The following is a 13,661-nucleotide window of genomic DNA, read 5'->3' on the forward strand; positions in this document are numbered from 1 at the left end:
AATGACAACACATTGCTAAGAGCAATAGATCTTAATTAAACAAAGAGATGTACAATTTTTCTGAGTCAGAAGACTCATTATTATTAAAACATCAATCCCTAAATTGATATACAGATATAGTGCTGTGAAAAAAATCAGAGCATTTTTTTTAATAGAAATTAATAAGTTGCCTTTAGAATTCATATGACAATACAGAAAATTCATGGTAGCTAAAATCATCTTGAAAGATCTGACTTCAAGGAAAATACACTATAGCTATTAGCATTGTATAGTACTTTACTGACATACCAATAAAAAGCTCAATAAGCAGAAATAACTATGAGATTACATGGCATTTTCAATAAATTCACCAAAGTAGTAAAGAAATTCTTTCAACAAACAGAACCCTATAGAACAAAGAAAAATAAACCTAGACTTATATCTCATACTCTACACAAAAATTAATTCAATATGGACCATCCACCTTAATGTAAAATCTAAAAGAGCTCCTAAAGAAAAACACCAAAGAGTTCATTTTTGCAACCTATAGGTAAGCAAGAATGTCTTTCAATAATGAAATTAATAGTAATAAAGTAAAATACTGATAAATTAAACTTCAAAAAATTCAAAAGCTTCTCACCAAAAGACATAATAATATTAAAATCGAATTTGTAAACCACAGGTAATAATTGTTATAGTACATCTGTAATAAGAACTCCTATAACTGAATGATAAAAGAGACATAATAATTTTAAATGAGTAAGAGACATGATTGGACATTTTAAAAATAACATGAACATATGGTCAATGAACACATTAAAAATATGAAATTTAAGTTAAAACTCTTAAGAAGAAGTTGCTACTACACCCCCAGAATGGACACAATTAAAACTGATACATTTTAGCAAATAGAAGAAACTTTTATATATTATTAACTAAGGTATAAAACAGTAACTGTCACACTAGAATGTGATTTAGAAATATTTTCTAAAATTAAACATATACTTACTCTATGACCCAGCAATTCTATTTCTCAGTATTTCTTGTGATAAATGAAAACATATATCCACAATACCACTTTACAGGTTCATAGTTGGGTTATTCATGATAGTAAAAAAAAGGTGGAAGTAATCCAACTATGAATATATATCAGAAATTTGCAATTTTTTTGTAAAAACAGAGGTAGTAAATACATTTTACAGGCCACACAACCTCTGACTTAAATGCTCAACTCTACCATTGATAGGCAGAAGCAGCCACAGACAGTATGTAAATAAATGTGGATGTGTTTCCACAAACTTTATTTATAAAAGGAAGCGATGTCTATATTTGGTACATAACCTGTAGTTTGTATTCCTTATATAGTGCTTTATGATTCTTCAACATAACAGTAAGCTATTCTTTCTCTCTCTCTCTCTCTCTCTCTCTCTCTCTGTATATATATATATATATATATATATATATATATATATATGAAAAAAATATGCTATATGATTTTAAGTTAGAATAGACAAAATCAAAGCACAGTAATTGACATCTGGTGAGTGGTTACCTTTGGGGAATGTGGGGGGGATTGCCTAGAAAAGGGAACAAACTTGAATAATGGGACCCATATCTAATAGGCATATGGGTGCATGGTTGTTTAAATTTTTCAAAACTCAGATTATGCCTAAATAGAAAAAAATCAAAGCTGAGAACTGTTACATCAAAAAATAAAAATTAGGGCTGGGGCTATAGCTCAGTGGCAGAGCGCTTGCCTTACACATGTGAGGCACTGGGTTTGATCCTCAGAGCCACATAAAAATAAATTAAATAAAGCTATGCTGTCCATTTAGAACTACAAAAAAAAAATGATGCTTATATTAATATCTAGAGCTTATAATTTATATTCTATCTATTATGAACATAGAGTCTGTATATAGGATTTTAATTAAATATTCACAAATACTGAAAATACACAAGTACTGAAAAATTTTCCTCATGTTTATATCATAAGATTGTTATATCATAATGAAAATATTTGAACAAATTTCAGTATTAAAGATAATAGATTAAGTGGTATACTTGCATTTTCTTTGTGTAAGCCAAACGTCTTTCCATGACATTAAATCCTTATATAGAATTTCTAAGGAGATGCAACTTTGCACTCCTAGAAATGAGGAAATGAATGAAAAACCCAAATGAAACTGTATAGATTAAGACAGCATCTTTAAATATATATATTCAAAATTTTCTACTGTCCCATACACATATGTACCTGTGAATATAATGGCAGTGAAGCATACCCCTTAGTGGCTTAGGCTTTGACAAGCTCTGATTTAAATATGACTCTGCCATTTAAAAAGCTGCGTGACTTAACCTTTCTTTTGCTGAGTTGATCAGGGTGAAATGTGGGCAATAATTATATCTAACAAATAGACTTTTTTGACAAGTCTATGAGACAACACAAGAGGAGAATTTATAACAATACTTTAGACATCCCGTGGGCTCAATACAAGTTAACCAGTATTGTTCTTGTTTTATCAGATTTGGCCATAGGAAAAATATAGATAATCATATGGAAGTAAATGTGCATATGGATAGAAGCAAATATTAACCATTTTAATAAAGAATTCCTCTGGGTACTTGGATTATGGTTCATTTTTAATAGTTTTCTATTTTCCACATTTCCTCAAAAATTATTTTAAAATAAAAAAGATTTAATTTTAAATATTGTAAAAATTACTTATTGCCCCAAATCTCAAATATGCCAATGTCCTCAGACATTGTCCAGCTGCCCTTGAAACATGCAAAGACATCATCCTTAGTGAATTCTGTGCTGTAACTATGTGAAAATATCTATTCAATAATTAAAGCATTAGCCAGTTGGCCTTTTCCATAAAATCATAACAGAAATAGCTTATCATCCCATTATGAAGGAAATTCTGTATCCTGTGGTTGGAGATTAATAGAATGGCATATTCCATTGACATTGTCATACTACACAACAGTGTTCTCTCCTCGCAGCCACAGAAGTGGGTACGCTGTTCTGAGCCAATCTAAGGTGATTACCACAGAACAGCACTCATTTTACTAACAGCAAGGCATATTATCCTTCATGCATGGTATAGCATCCAAGTTTAATAAGATTCTGAAAGTGAAACTGAGGACATTTGGGAGAAGGACCCTAAAACCTGTCGAAAATATTTTGTCATATCTTATTTGTTTATAACTTGTGTGACAAATAATCGTCTCAATTATGCTAACAAATCAAATTATAAGAAGGGGAATCAGATCTATATCACAACAGAAAGAAGGCAAGGATATTACATACTTGAAAGTTTAATTAAAGGAGCACAAAAGTGTTGGGCCCATGCTGAAGTCATTCAATGAAGAAAACAAAGAAGACAATTTTATATTAGGAAGGCATAGATAAATCAGAAAGTAGCTTTTAAATTATGATCTTTGGCAAGTCTCAGAGATTTACAAAAATCAGGACTGTCCTCACAGCTTAGTTCCCATCAGAAGCTTCCCTATCCCACAGAATGAAGTAAAAACTACTGTGCTTAACAGGCCAGTGTGTCCGTAATAGGCTACAGTTTTATCCAATTCCACTCTCACCACCTCTCCTGAGACTTCAGCAACACCCAGGTACCAGCTGTTCCCTAATGTCCCTTTGCTACTGTGTACATCAATGCCTCTGCACATGCTGTTTTCCAGGCATATATGTCCCTCTCTCCTTTATTTACCTGACTTAGTACTACATATTCTTTGCAATTAAAATTCCCAAGGCCAGAAAGAACTAATCATCCCTCCTTTGTCTTTTTACAGCTCATACCTTGCACATGTACATAATGTCAACCCAAGGATCACTGACACAAGTATTTGCTTTCCTAATGGTGCTGTGTTTTGTGAGAGCAGGACAGAGATTCTGTCTTGATTATGTTAGTATCTCTCTAGAAGATAAATAATAGATGTTTTATATAAATGTATTAAATGTTGACTATTGAGTAAACAGAATTGACTCACACAAAGAAGCAGCACTGTTTTTAAATTATCATAGGATTTAATTTAGAGGAAAAGTATAGAATAAAAGTGAGAGGAAAAAAACAAATCGCTCAGTATTATTTTCTAATGCGTCACTAAATTTATTTCTGTATGCTAAAATTTACTTGTCTATATTTTTTCAAATTATTTGGATATGACATATCAGAATGGCTTCTTTGGCCTGTTAGTCATAAGTCTAAGGGGATCATAATAACAACCAAAGTGGAATACCAACTTCAAACAGGACCATTTCTCCCTTGAATGGAGGGAAGTTATTGACTGTCAGTGAACTCTCCTTGCAACTGAGAGGGTTTCCATGCGCACCCATAATTGCTTCATGACAGAAGTATCAAAGCAAAGGTTTCCCGAAAATAATTTAATCTTTAGTAAAAAAATTAGGAGAAGACTATTGGAGTCAAAATTAGGGAGAGGCAACCTGCATTGTTTCATCTAAAATTCCGTTTTAGAATTTCTTGTTCCGGGATGACTTATGTACAAAAATTTACAACTTGATATTTTTCAGTGTAAAATTTTCTCAGTGTATTAAGATCATCAAAAATGCACCCATGGGGGAGGGTTCCATTTGGAATGCTAAATCAATTATTTTATATAAATGACACTTTTGTAGACTCTTACCAATATCTGAGCATATATATATAGAAATGTGACTTCAGAGGAAGCCAACTGGGTAATGGCCAACAATGATGACCAAGGAAAGCAGAGCATGTGGTGGCACAGAGAGGACAGACTTCAGGTCTAAGGTGATAGGAACTCAAGATGCAAGTGGACAAGGGTTAAGACTCAAAGTTCTAGGCAAATAGTCAATGCAGGTCTGTCTGTGGTGGATAGAGCATATTCATCCATTCTGTAGAGGCTCAGGTGCAAGAGTCCCACCCAGCATAAGAGAAATTGGTTAATATTAAAACAGGCTTCATATCCTAGGGACACTAGAGCGCGTGGTCTAAATAAAAGTTCATGAGACAGTCATAACAATCCTTATGCTGCCATTTATAAGCTCTGAGACCTTTGGAAAAGTTCCTTGTGGTAAACTCACAAGATAAATAGGATAATTCAATGAAACAATGCACATAAACTATCTAGAAAAAGTCCTGTCACTCAAAGGTGTTTAATCAATATTTATTTCTATTATCATGAACATGTTTCCAAAATGGTAATTCAGAATTGGGATGAAGGCACAGAGGTACTTAGATACCCAAAGAAGATATGAACTGGGAACTTGCACTGTAGGCAACTCTTTATCAGAATGAGGGCAAGAGAAAAATTATGATATAGCTTAGAAGTCCAGGGGACAACACTGGATTATGCCCTATGTCTCATTCACAGTCAGGCACCATTTCAGATGTAATGTTAGGTCCCACTGCCCCTTGCAGAGCCATCTTCACCCTGGTCAGTCTGGCTAAGTATGGCCAAGGAATGCTGTGAATGCTGTGTTCTCTTTCTTTCTACCTCTATATGTCGCCCCGGACCCCAGCTCTCTGTAGGGAAAAATGGGCAAAGATCACATAAGGGTCACCTAGGAAGTCTTTGTAAATCAATATCTCCCTGATAACTACTCATAGAATCAGCAATGGGTGTTCCTGGATTCTGTAAATGGCAGGCCAGTGTCAATGTAGAAAGTGATTTGAGTAATTTTGAAAACACAGACATCAAACGAGACATGACATGTTTACCTTTGAAAACACTGCTCTCACCCAATCTTGTTGTTATGCAAGGAAATATAGTTATGCAATGCAGGATTTGGGTCTATACAAACACACACCCACTTTCATATGATTTTGTCATGACAAATCCATTTATCGCATTCTGTTCTTGTAAACAGCAACTCAGAATAAGTTTGTTCAAAACTATTACTTTGGATTTTAGAAGACAGACAAAATGTTTTTATTTTATATATAAATGGAGAAAAAATATTTTCCTTCTAACACTCTTCTAATGCAAGTTGTCACAGCCATTGAATTGCCTAGGAAGCCTGCACTAATTCTAAATATCAGCCTCTGAATTGTACTTTCCTTGGTGAGAATCATCCTTTTGACTGACATAAAAGTTTTCCAAGTAATGTGAAGAGGTTGCTAAGTGGAAAATATTTCAAGAGCTCTGAAAATATAAGCTTGACAGAGTTCTAGCCTTGAAATCCTCAGTTTACAAGGAAATTTATTGTGCTCACATGTTGTAGCAGTGGAACGCAGTGTGTGGTATTAAATCAAAACGAAAAGGAGACAGCCCAACACCTACAGTTCTATGCCAGAGTAAAAAACTGTCACCCAAAGAAGGAAAAAAATTAAGTACCAGGGAAAAAAATGACTATAAAAAGCACCATGGGAATGTTATGAACTATTATTTTCTAGGCTCTGAGTTTGAGCTAGTAAGAGATCATCAGTTTCTTCAAATAGCTTCAACAGACGGAAAATAAAAATTACCAATGAATACACTAGAACCTTGTTTTACAGCTCTATACATTGGAGACATTACAAGGCTAAAAGTAAAACTGAATGCCTTATATAAATAGCCTGTAACAGTGGTGGAGGTGACAAGTATGCAGTTTGCCAGAGGGGAAAGACATTATAATTTTGCGTGATGCAGCATGTTAGTGTGTGCAGCCAGAAAGCAACAGGAAGACATAGCAGGTGTGGCCGTCACCTGTAGCAATGCTGCCTGCTTGGCACACGGGGTCTCACCTAGCTTTCCCCAGCAGTGAGTAAGAAGATCATTTTTAGAGTTAGAAGAGTGCCCAAGGACCATCATTTGGAACAACTGGAAAACACATATAGTCCATTTAGATAAGATTTAGAAATTTTGCAAGTGGGCATATCTTCATTAGTACAGATGCTTTGTGACCCAGTTATTTAACAGCTCTCAACCCTGGCTCTTGGCCTTGAAAATATAATTCTCAGGAGTGGCACCATTATAACCTCAAACTACTTATTACATTCTTAGGTGTGAAAAACATAATAAGAACAAATAATTGAAGACTGTTCTCTATAACACGAACCCAGTCAGAATCCCAATTTAGTGCCTGGAAAATTTGAGAAAGAGGAGGAAACCAAACAGAGGAGAAGGCTGAGCACTCAAAGCTGCAAATCATCGCAACTTGACCTAGTCCTGTCTTTTAAATTGGAAACACATGCAGTGTCTCAACCATAGCTTTCATCTGTTACACAGCAAATAGTAATAAAACAAGAATGGTGAATATAATCAAGGGAATATAATGCATCTCCAACCCCCTGAAATCAGAGCCTGTACTTTCATGTACCCTCCATAGACTATCCAAGGTCCATAATTTTAAAAAGTTCTAAGTGATAAAAGACAAAGGTGTATGAGAAAAAAAGTTACCCTTTTATGAATTTGGAGTTAGGTGATTACCTTTCCTCTCATGTTCCTTACATTATGGCAGCTGCTAAATTTTTTGCACATGCTTCCTGGCAGGAGCTCCTTTGTTGACTATGTATATATTCTGAAGAAAAGGACTCAACTACTGTTATTTACCCAACAAAAGCAGAGCCTTATTCACAACCGCAGCAGACACATAATGAATACAACCAAGTCCAAACTGTGCCAACTGGATTGTTATGCTGACCCTGCAGAACAATTTATTGTATTTAAAACAACTATTAGTAGCATATGCAAACAAAATGTGTGATGGTTTTAATTTTAATTTGGAGTGTGCAGCTGGTTTGGTTGTTTACCTACCATCTGTCAACCCTTTCTCCCTCTTACTCAAACCTTGCTTTTTTAGGTGTTTGCACCTCCCATAAACAGCCCTAATGACTTACAGGACACAGTATTTTTAACACCCAGTATTTGATCCTGAAACATTCACCTGATCTTTATGACATCCACTGGGAAATATTACAAAAGCAGAGAGCTAAATATGTACCCATATCCTCTTCTGTTCATCTGGATAATGTTCAAACTTCAGCAGCAAATGAGGCTTTTTATCAAATCCTGATAGTGCTATTTGTTCTAATGTCTGCTCAGATATTCCAAGAGTCAAGGCAAGGTCCTATTTGGGATTTCTTATGAACAAGGTATTTTCATGGCTCAGTCATTGTTCCTTAGCCTGACTGGATACTGGTCTTCCCAAATCCTTAGAATATTGGTGATGATTTTATTGCTGACAAAGAGTCGGGATACAACACTCCCCCAGGATTATCATCTATTATATTGGACAGCTGCCACAAAATTGATTTTGATGAAGTTCATTCAATAATGATAAACCATAAGATAGATAATAATTCTATAATAAACAAATGTCCAAAGACAAGTTGCCCTGAGAATGATTACCTTTTAAGAGTATATCACATGCTTCTTCTAATGACACTTTTACCACTTTCAATATTTTTGAAGCACTAAAAAAATTCAGAGTCACTTAGAAGACAAAGTAAAAGAACCTATTTTCTTATATACTATGTACAAAATAATGGTGACTAAAATCAAGGTTATCCCCACAAATTCTCAAGAGATTGCATTTAGTGATCAGTTTTAAACCATGTCATCTGAATTTAAACTAGGGATACAGACTTGTTTGCACATGTGGACAAGGGTAAGTTTTTAACATGAAAATATGTTTTTACCTTTGAGATTTTCAAATTTTTCACCATCACTTGAATAATTTTTTTGAGGGAAGCCTCACATGGGGCAATATTTACTTGACACCATTAAACTGGATACATTTCCTAACATGCTATTTATTTTCTTTTATTTTTACAAGAATATAAGCTCCATGGATTTTATTTTTTTATTGGTTTCTAGTTCAGAGAACTGCAGAGAACTGTGGCTACTACATAGTAGGCACCCAAGAAATATTTGTGAAATGAGAAAATGAGTGAGCAGACCTAGAACATGAAGCCAGGCCATGTGATTTGCAAAAGAACACTTAAGAAACACCCTTCCACCTAGCCGCCAAGTATAGTCCTGAGAACAAAGGTAAATAAGCAAAATGATCATAGCACATTGCTGGCTGGATAATGTAGCAAGGATGTCTGCATCTTCACACACAACCACAAGAAGCAGCTTGATGCACTGTGATGTTCACGTTAATACTAAAAGTTAATCCTTTCTGAGAAATTGATTATCACTTGTCAGCTTTGATTTTTTTTTAAGAGTTAAGAGTTTATAGATTCTCTCAAGAGAGTATTCATGAATGATTTTTGAACATGACATTGTATTCATCAAATCATTTCATTTCTGGCACCAGGGAAATCTCTAAAACTAAATTATGTCAAGCGCAGGACTTAACAAATAAAAGGTAGAGTGTCTGGATCTGAAGTCATCATTAACGGGATAAAAATACAGTTAGTGAAATAGTGACTGAATTGGTGAAGTGTTTTAAAGGTGTAACTGAGATCCATATATTTAGAAATGAGAATTTGTATCCAATTGACAATGAAGTATAAAAATTGAAGGTTAAACAGCATATCTTATAATAAAAATAATACTAAGTCAGCTTTCATACATGTCAACAAAATCTGTGCCAAGAGATAAATAAGAAAAAAGCACTGCTTGACTTCAAGCATACAGTTTGCGTATGACTTTGCATTATTTGCACTAACAAGATAATGCTATTACTGTCAACCAAATTTACAATCAAGACACTTTTGTTTTTTTTGACATCTGCAGAATGCTTTATAATTAACATATAAAAATAGAATTAAGTTAGTATGTCCTTCTCATCTTCTCTACAACATATTTGAGAAAACTTACTTCTTGCCCCCTGTATTAAGATCAACTTACAACATCCAAGTGGCTGCCATTAGCAGGCACTTTCTAACATTTTTATTGGTTCCGTCATTTCCTCCTCAGTAGCCAGTTCATAAAAGCATGCGACGTGGCACTTCTCCTATGTCTTTAATGAAGTAGCCTTTTCTCAGAGTCAGGTCCTTATAAGAGTCTCTTCAATTCTTTACCTAATAATATCCCACAAAATGGTTTCTAAATCTCTGCATTAAGAAAACAGAAGGGCAATGTATTCCACAAATCTGTTCTTTCTTACAAAGCTAGACATCTGGGTGTGTGCTATTTCATTTCACTATTCTGCAAGATAGAGATGAATAGCCCTGTTTTAGGAATTATGAAGCTGAAGGGTGTGACTTGCTGAAGGTTAGATAGCTGAACCGTTAGTTTAGCTGTATGGATACCAGATCATTATTCCGCAATTTTCTTATACATTTGCCAGCAGCCATCTTGATGAACTTCTCTGAGTTGTTCAGCTCTCACAATGTACTTTCACATTCATATCATTATAATGATCACTCAGTACATATTTGTAATAAGTTTTCCCAGGAGTAAAAAACAAATTAAAGACCTAATTCACAAATGACATCATCCACGGCATAGAAAATAAAATAACTACACCACAAATGTGAAAGACCATTTCTTTTGAAAGCCTGCAGTCTGCACACACAGACAAATGATTGTCCTCCCTGATTTGTATGCAGCTGGTAGCTTGTCTGAACCCATCAGGTTATGACCATGACACTGGGATACTTTTGATTTTCTTCTTAATTGAAAATCACATGGTAACGAGGGCCAAGTTCTGTGTAGCACAATCTCATCATTTCGCAGGGGCAATCAATGACTTCAAAGCTGTCTGGCACTAATAGAAGCGCACTCAAATAGCTTTCAGGAGAACACAATCACTGTGTTTCTCTTTCCTAATTTTTCAGCAGGATAGTTTGAAACAGTGGAGGAAAAGTGTGTGACTAGTAGAGACGATGTGAGTTTTCATGTTGGTTTTATTACCTTCTAACTAGGTTACCTTGGGCAAGTCACTTAACCTCTCTGGGTCTCAATTATCTCCAAGGAAAGACCTGGAGATAATGAAACTTGACCTGCCAACCCCATAGGTAGTTAGGAGAAACCACTTACAAAAGGAGAAATGCAAAGTACTATGTAAACATACAGATCAGGCAAGGAAACCTGGAGATTCTCAATCAAAGCCTGACTTTCACTTTCATATCCTTTTTAAAATTCTATTTAATCTTCTACAGTGTAGGAGAATGAGAAGTTTTGCAAGGTTTGTCTTAAAATTCATCATGTTTTCCAGCAGGGTTTTTATTTTTATTTTTTTCAAATAATGTGGGATGGATTTGGGGTTTATTTTGGATTGTTTTATTTCTCACTTCACAAGTTATACATACTCTTGAAGAAAGTCTTGAAATAAACATTAAATTAGTAAGAAAAATCAACCATGACAAATTCCACAGACAACATTTTAACTTATTAATTCATTCCTTTCATTGCACAGATATTTATAAATAAATGTATATTGTTAATATAAAATTGGATTTGCTCTTTAGAAGTTTAATTTTTCACTTTCAAGAGGACTTTCAGATTATCAGTCTGTGAAAACATAACATTTTTAAGTTATACTGAATAAATGCAATGTTTGACTTTTAATCAGATTGAGGTTTCCTTCAATTTGAGTCTGTTGTCAATGATTATATATTATATGATATCTATCCTTATATGTAAATTGTTATCTTTTTTGTTGTTTTTGTTTTATTTGATTTGAGCTCTGCTTACAATTGGTTCTTAAAAGTGGGATTCCTGTGTGAGATGCTTTGTATATTTTTTAGAGTTTTGTTATAGATTTTTAAAATCCTTTCATAATATCCAATTTAAAGTTTGTGTTTGGGAGGTCCTTGGGTTTTAGAAAACAATTGAAGGGATCTTTTGTTAGGGTCTGTAAACAAGTCAAGATGGCACCTGGCATTTTGCCAGAGGGAGTGGTTTGTGAAGTAATGCCAGTGAGCCATTAAGATGATAGAGATTCCTTAATGACTGACTGCTGTGTCTAGATTATGTCAATTAAGTTAAGCTGTGTGTAATCATTAAGATGATGAGGATTCCTTATTGGTTGACTGCTGTATCTAGTTTATGTTAATTAAGTTAAGCTGTGTATTCAGTTATGTATATATACCCTTGCTATCCTACAATAAAGAGGCTCCCGCTCCCGCTGTATCAACCTTCACAAGTTGCTTGTAAGCCCCCGGTTATTTTGCCCAGACAGCCTGCGGCAATCCTTGAATTGCTAAAGTGGCATAGTTTTTTCTATATTCTATTTGGAAACCCAATTAAAAATACACTCTAAAAAATATCTATCATAAAACTGCAGATTTAAATTCCCATAACCTATCTTTCATCACCCCCACATACATGTTCACACAGCACAACACAAACCAATTCATAGCAGCTTTACAAATCTCAGCAAAAAAGAAAGAAAGAAATACTCCAATGTGGCTGAAAGACATGTTCTAGTAACTTATGGGAATATTTAGTGGGCCTAAATATTTTCATCTTGCTGTCTATGATTATTTACTTAGTATATATTCCTAAAAATAAATTCATTGGGGCAAAAAATTATGAATAAGGAAAAAAGAAAAAAACCCAACAACTCTTAACATATACATTGTGAAATTTCTTTCTACAAAGTTATGTTGCTTTTGGAGCCCACAAGTTCGATTTTTATTCTGTATATCAGTCATTAAACAAACACATACAGATCACTTCCTCTTGTTTCAGACATTATTCTATGTACTAGGGATACAACAACGAAAAAAAATGAACATAAATTGCAGCACTTGTGGAGTTTATGCACTAATTGGGAGGATGGAGAAAATAAACAGGATCCATAAGTGCAATAATATGTGCTATACTCGATGAACATAACTGCTAAGGAGAAGCTGCAAGAGTAATGAAAAGAAGGTTATTCTAGATGGAATGGCTGGGAAAGACACATGATTAGGCACATGATTATTTAAGCAGAATTCATTGTGTCACGTGCATCTGATAGGTTAACAGGAGAGTCAAGAAGTGGTCAATAGGTTTAGCAATGTAGTACTCTTTATTGACCTTGATAAGATCAGTTTCAGAGAGCTAGTAGGAGTCAGAGCATGAAGTTAAAGAGTGTCAAAGAGGTCACTAGATCTGCAACTACTTCAGTACTTAAGCTAGTAAGGGAAAGATATTAGTCGGGATGAGGAAACCTGAGAATGGTATAGGATAAATGCCGTAGCTCACAATATACTTTGTTCATTTGGTTGTATTTCCCTTGTGTGTTGTATACTCAATGTAACATTGCCAGACTGGTATTTAATTTAAAATTCTTAAGTGTGGTTCATAAATTACACTGAGGCAAGGACTGTGAAGGGTTACTTATCTTTACAAGTATCCTCTCTCAGAATTTATTCTCGGGGGATCCAACATGGCGGCGAGAGGGGAGGCAGCGCTTTCAGTACCTCCTCAACAACGGGGTCAGAGAGACGCATGGATACGCTTAGATTCGACCTGCTGAGAAACTCCTAGCAAAATTCCACTAAAGAGAGACCGGCCGGGAATTGGAAGGATTTTTGGAGGTGACAGTCTGCGCTAGACGAGTGAATCTCCGCCACACAGCGCAGAGGTCCAGACCCGCCAGCCGCTGCCCGCGCGACTCGGCGACTGTCGGCTGCCTGCACGCGGCCCCCGCATCAGGGCAGATAGCCTCCGAGGCGCAGCGCAGCAGGAGCGGTGCAGGGACTCTAGGAAGAGGTCTCTAGCCAAGCCTTCATGAAATAGCAAACCGGGAGCTGAAACCAACCAGAGACAGACCAGTCCCACCCCTCCCTTCGGACACTCCGGCAAGGAGCCTGGGGCCC

General features: G+C 35.4%; 1 long non-coding RNA gene across 1 annotated transcript in view; it reads right to left on the bottom strand.

The window, feature by feature from the left end:
- Nucleotides 1-304: 304 nt before the first annotated feature.
- LOC125611349 overlaps nt 305-13,661 on the bottom strand; it is a 22,387-nt gene continuing 9,030 nt past the window's right edge. Inside the window, exons 2-3 of the long non-coding RNA XR_007341508.1 lie at nt 10,795-10,801; nt 305-316 (exon numbers count right to left, since the gene is read on the bottom strand). This is a non-coding gene — a long non-coding RNA (uncharacterized LOC125611349). The remainder of the gene's footprint in view (nt 317-10,794; nt 10,802-13,661) is intronic.

The sequence above is a fragment of the Marmota marmota genome, unplaced genomic scaffold (assembly GCF_001458135.2).
Source record: "Marmota marmota marmota unplaced genomic scaffold, marMar, whole genome shotgun sequence".
Classification (NCBI taxonomy): Eukaryota; Metazoa; Chordata; class Mammalia; order Rodentia; family Sciuridae; genus Marmota; species Marmota marmota.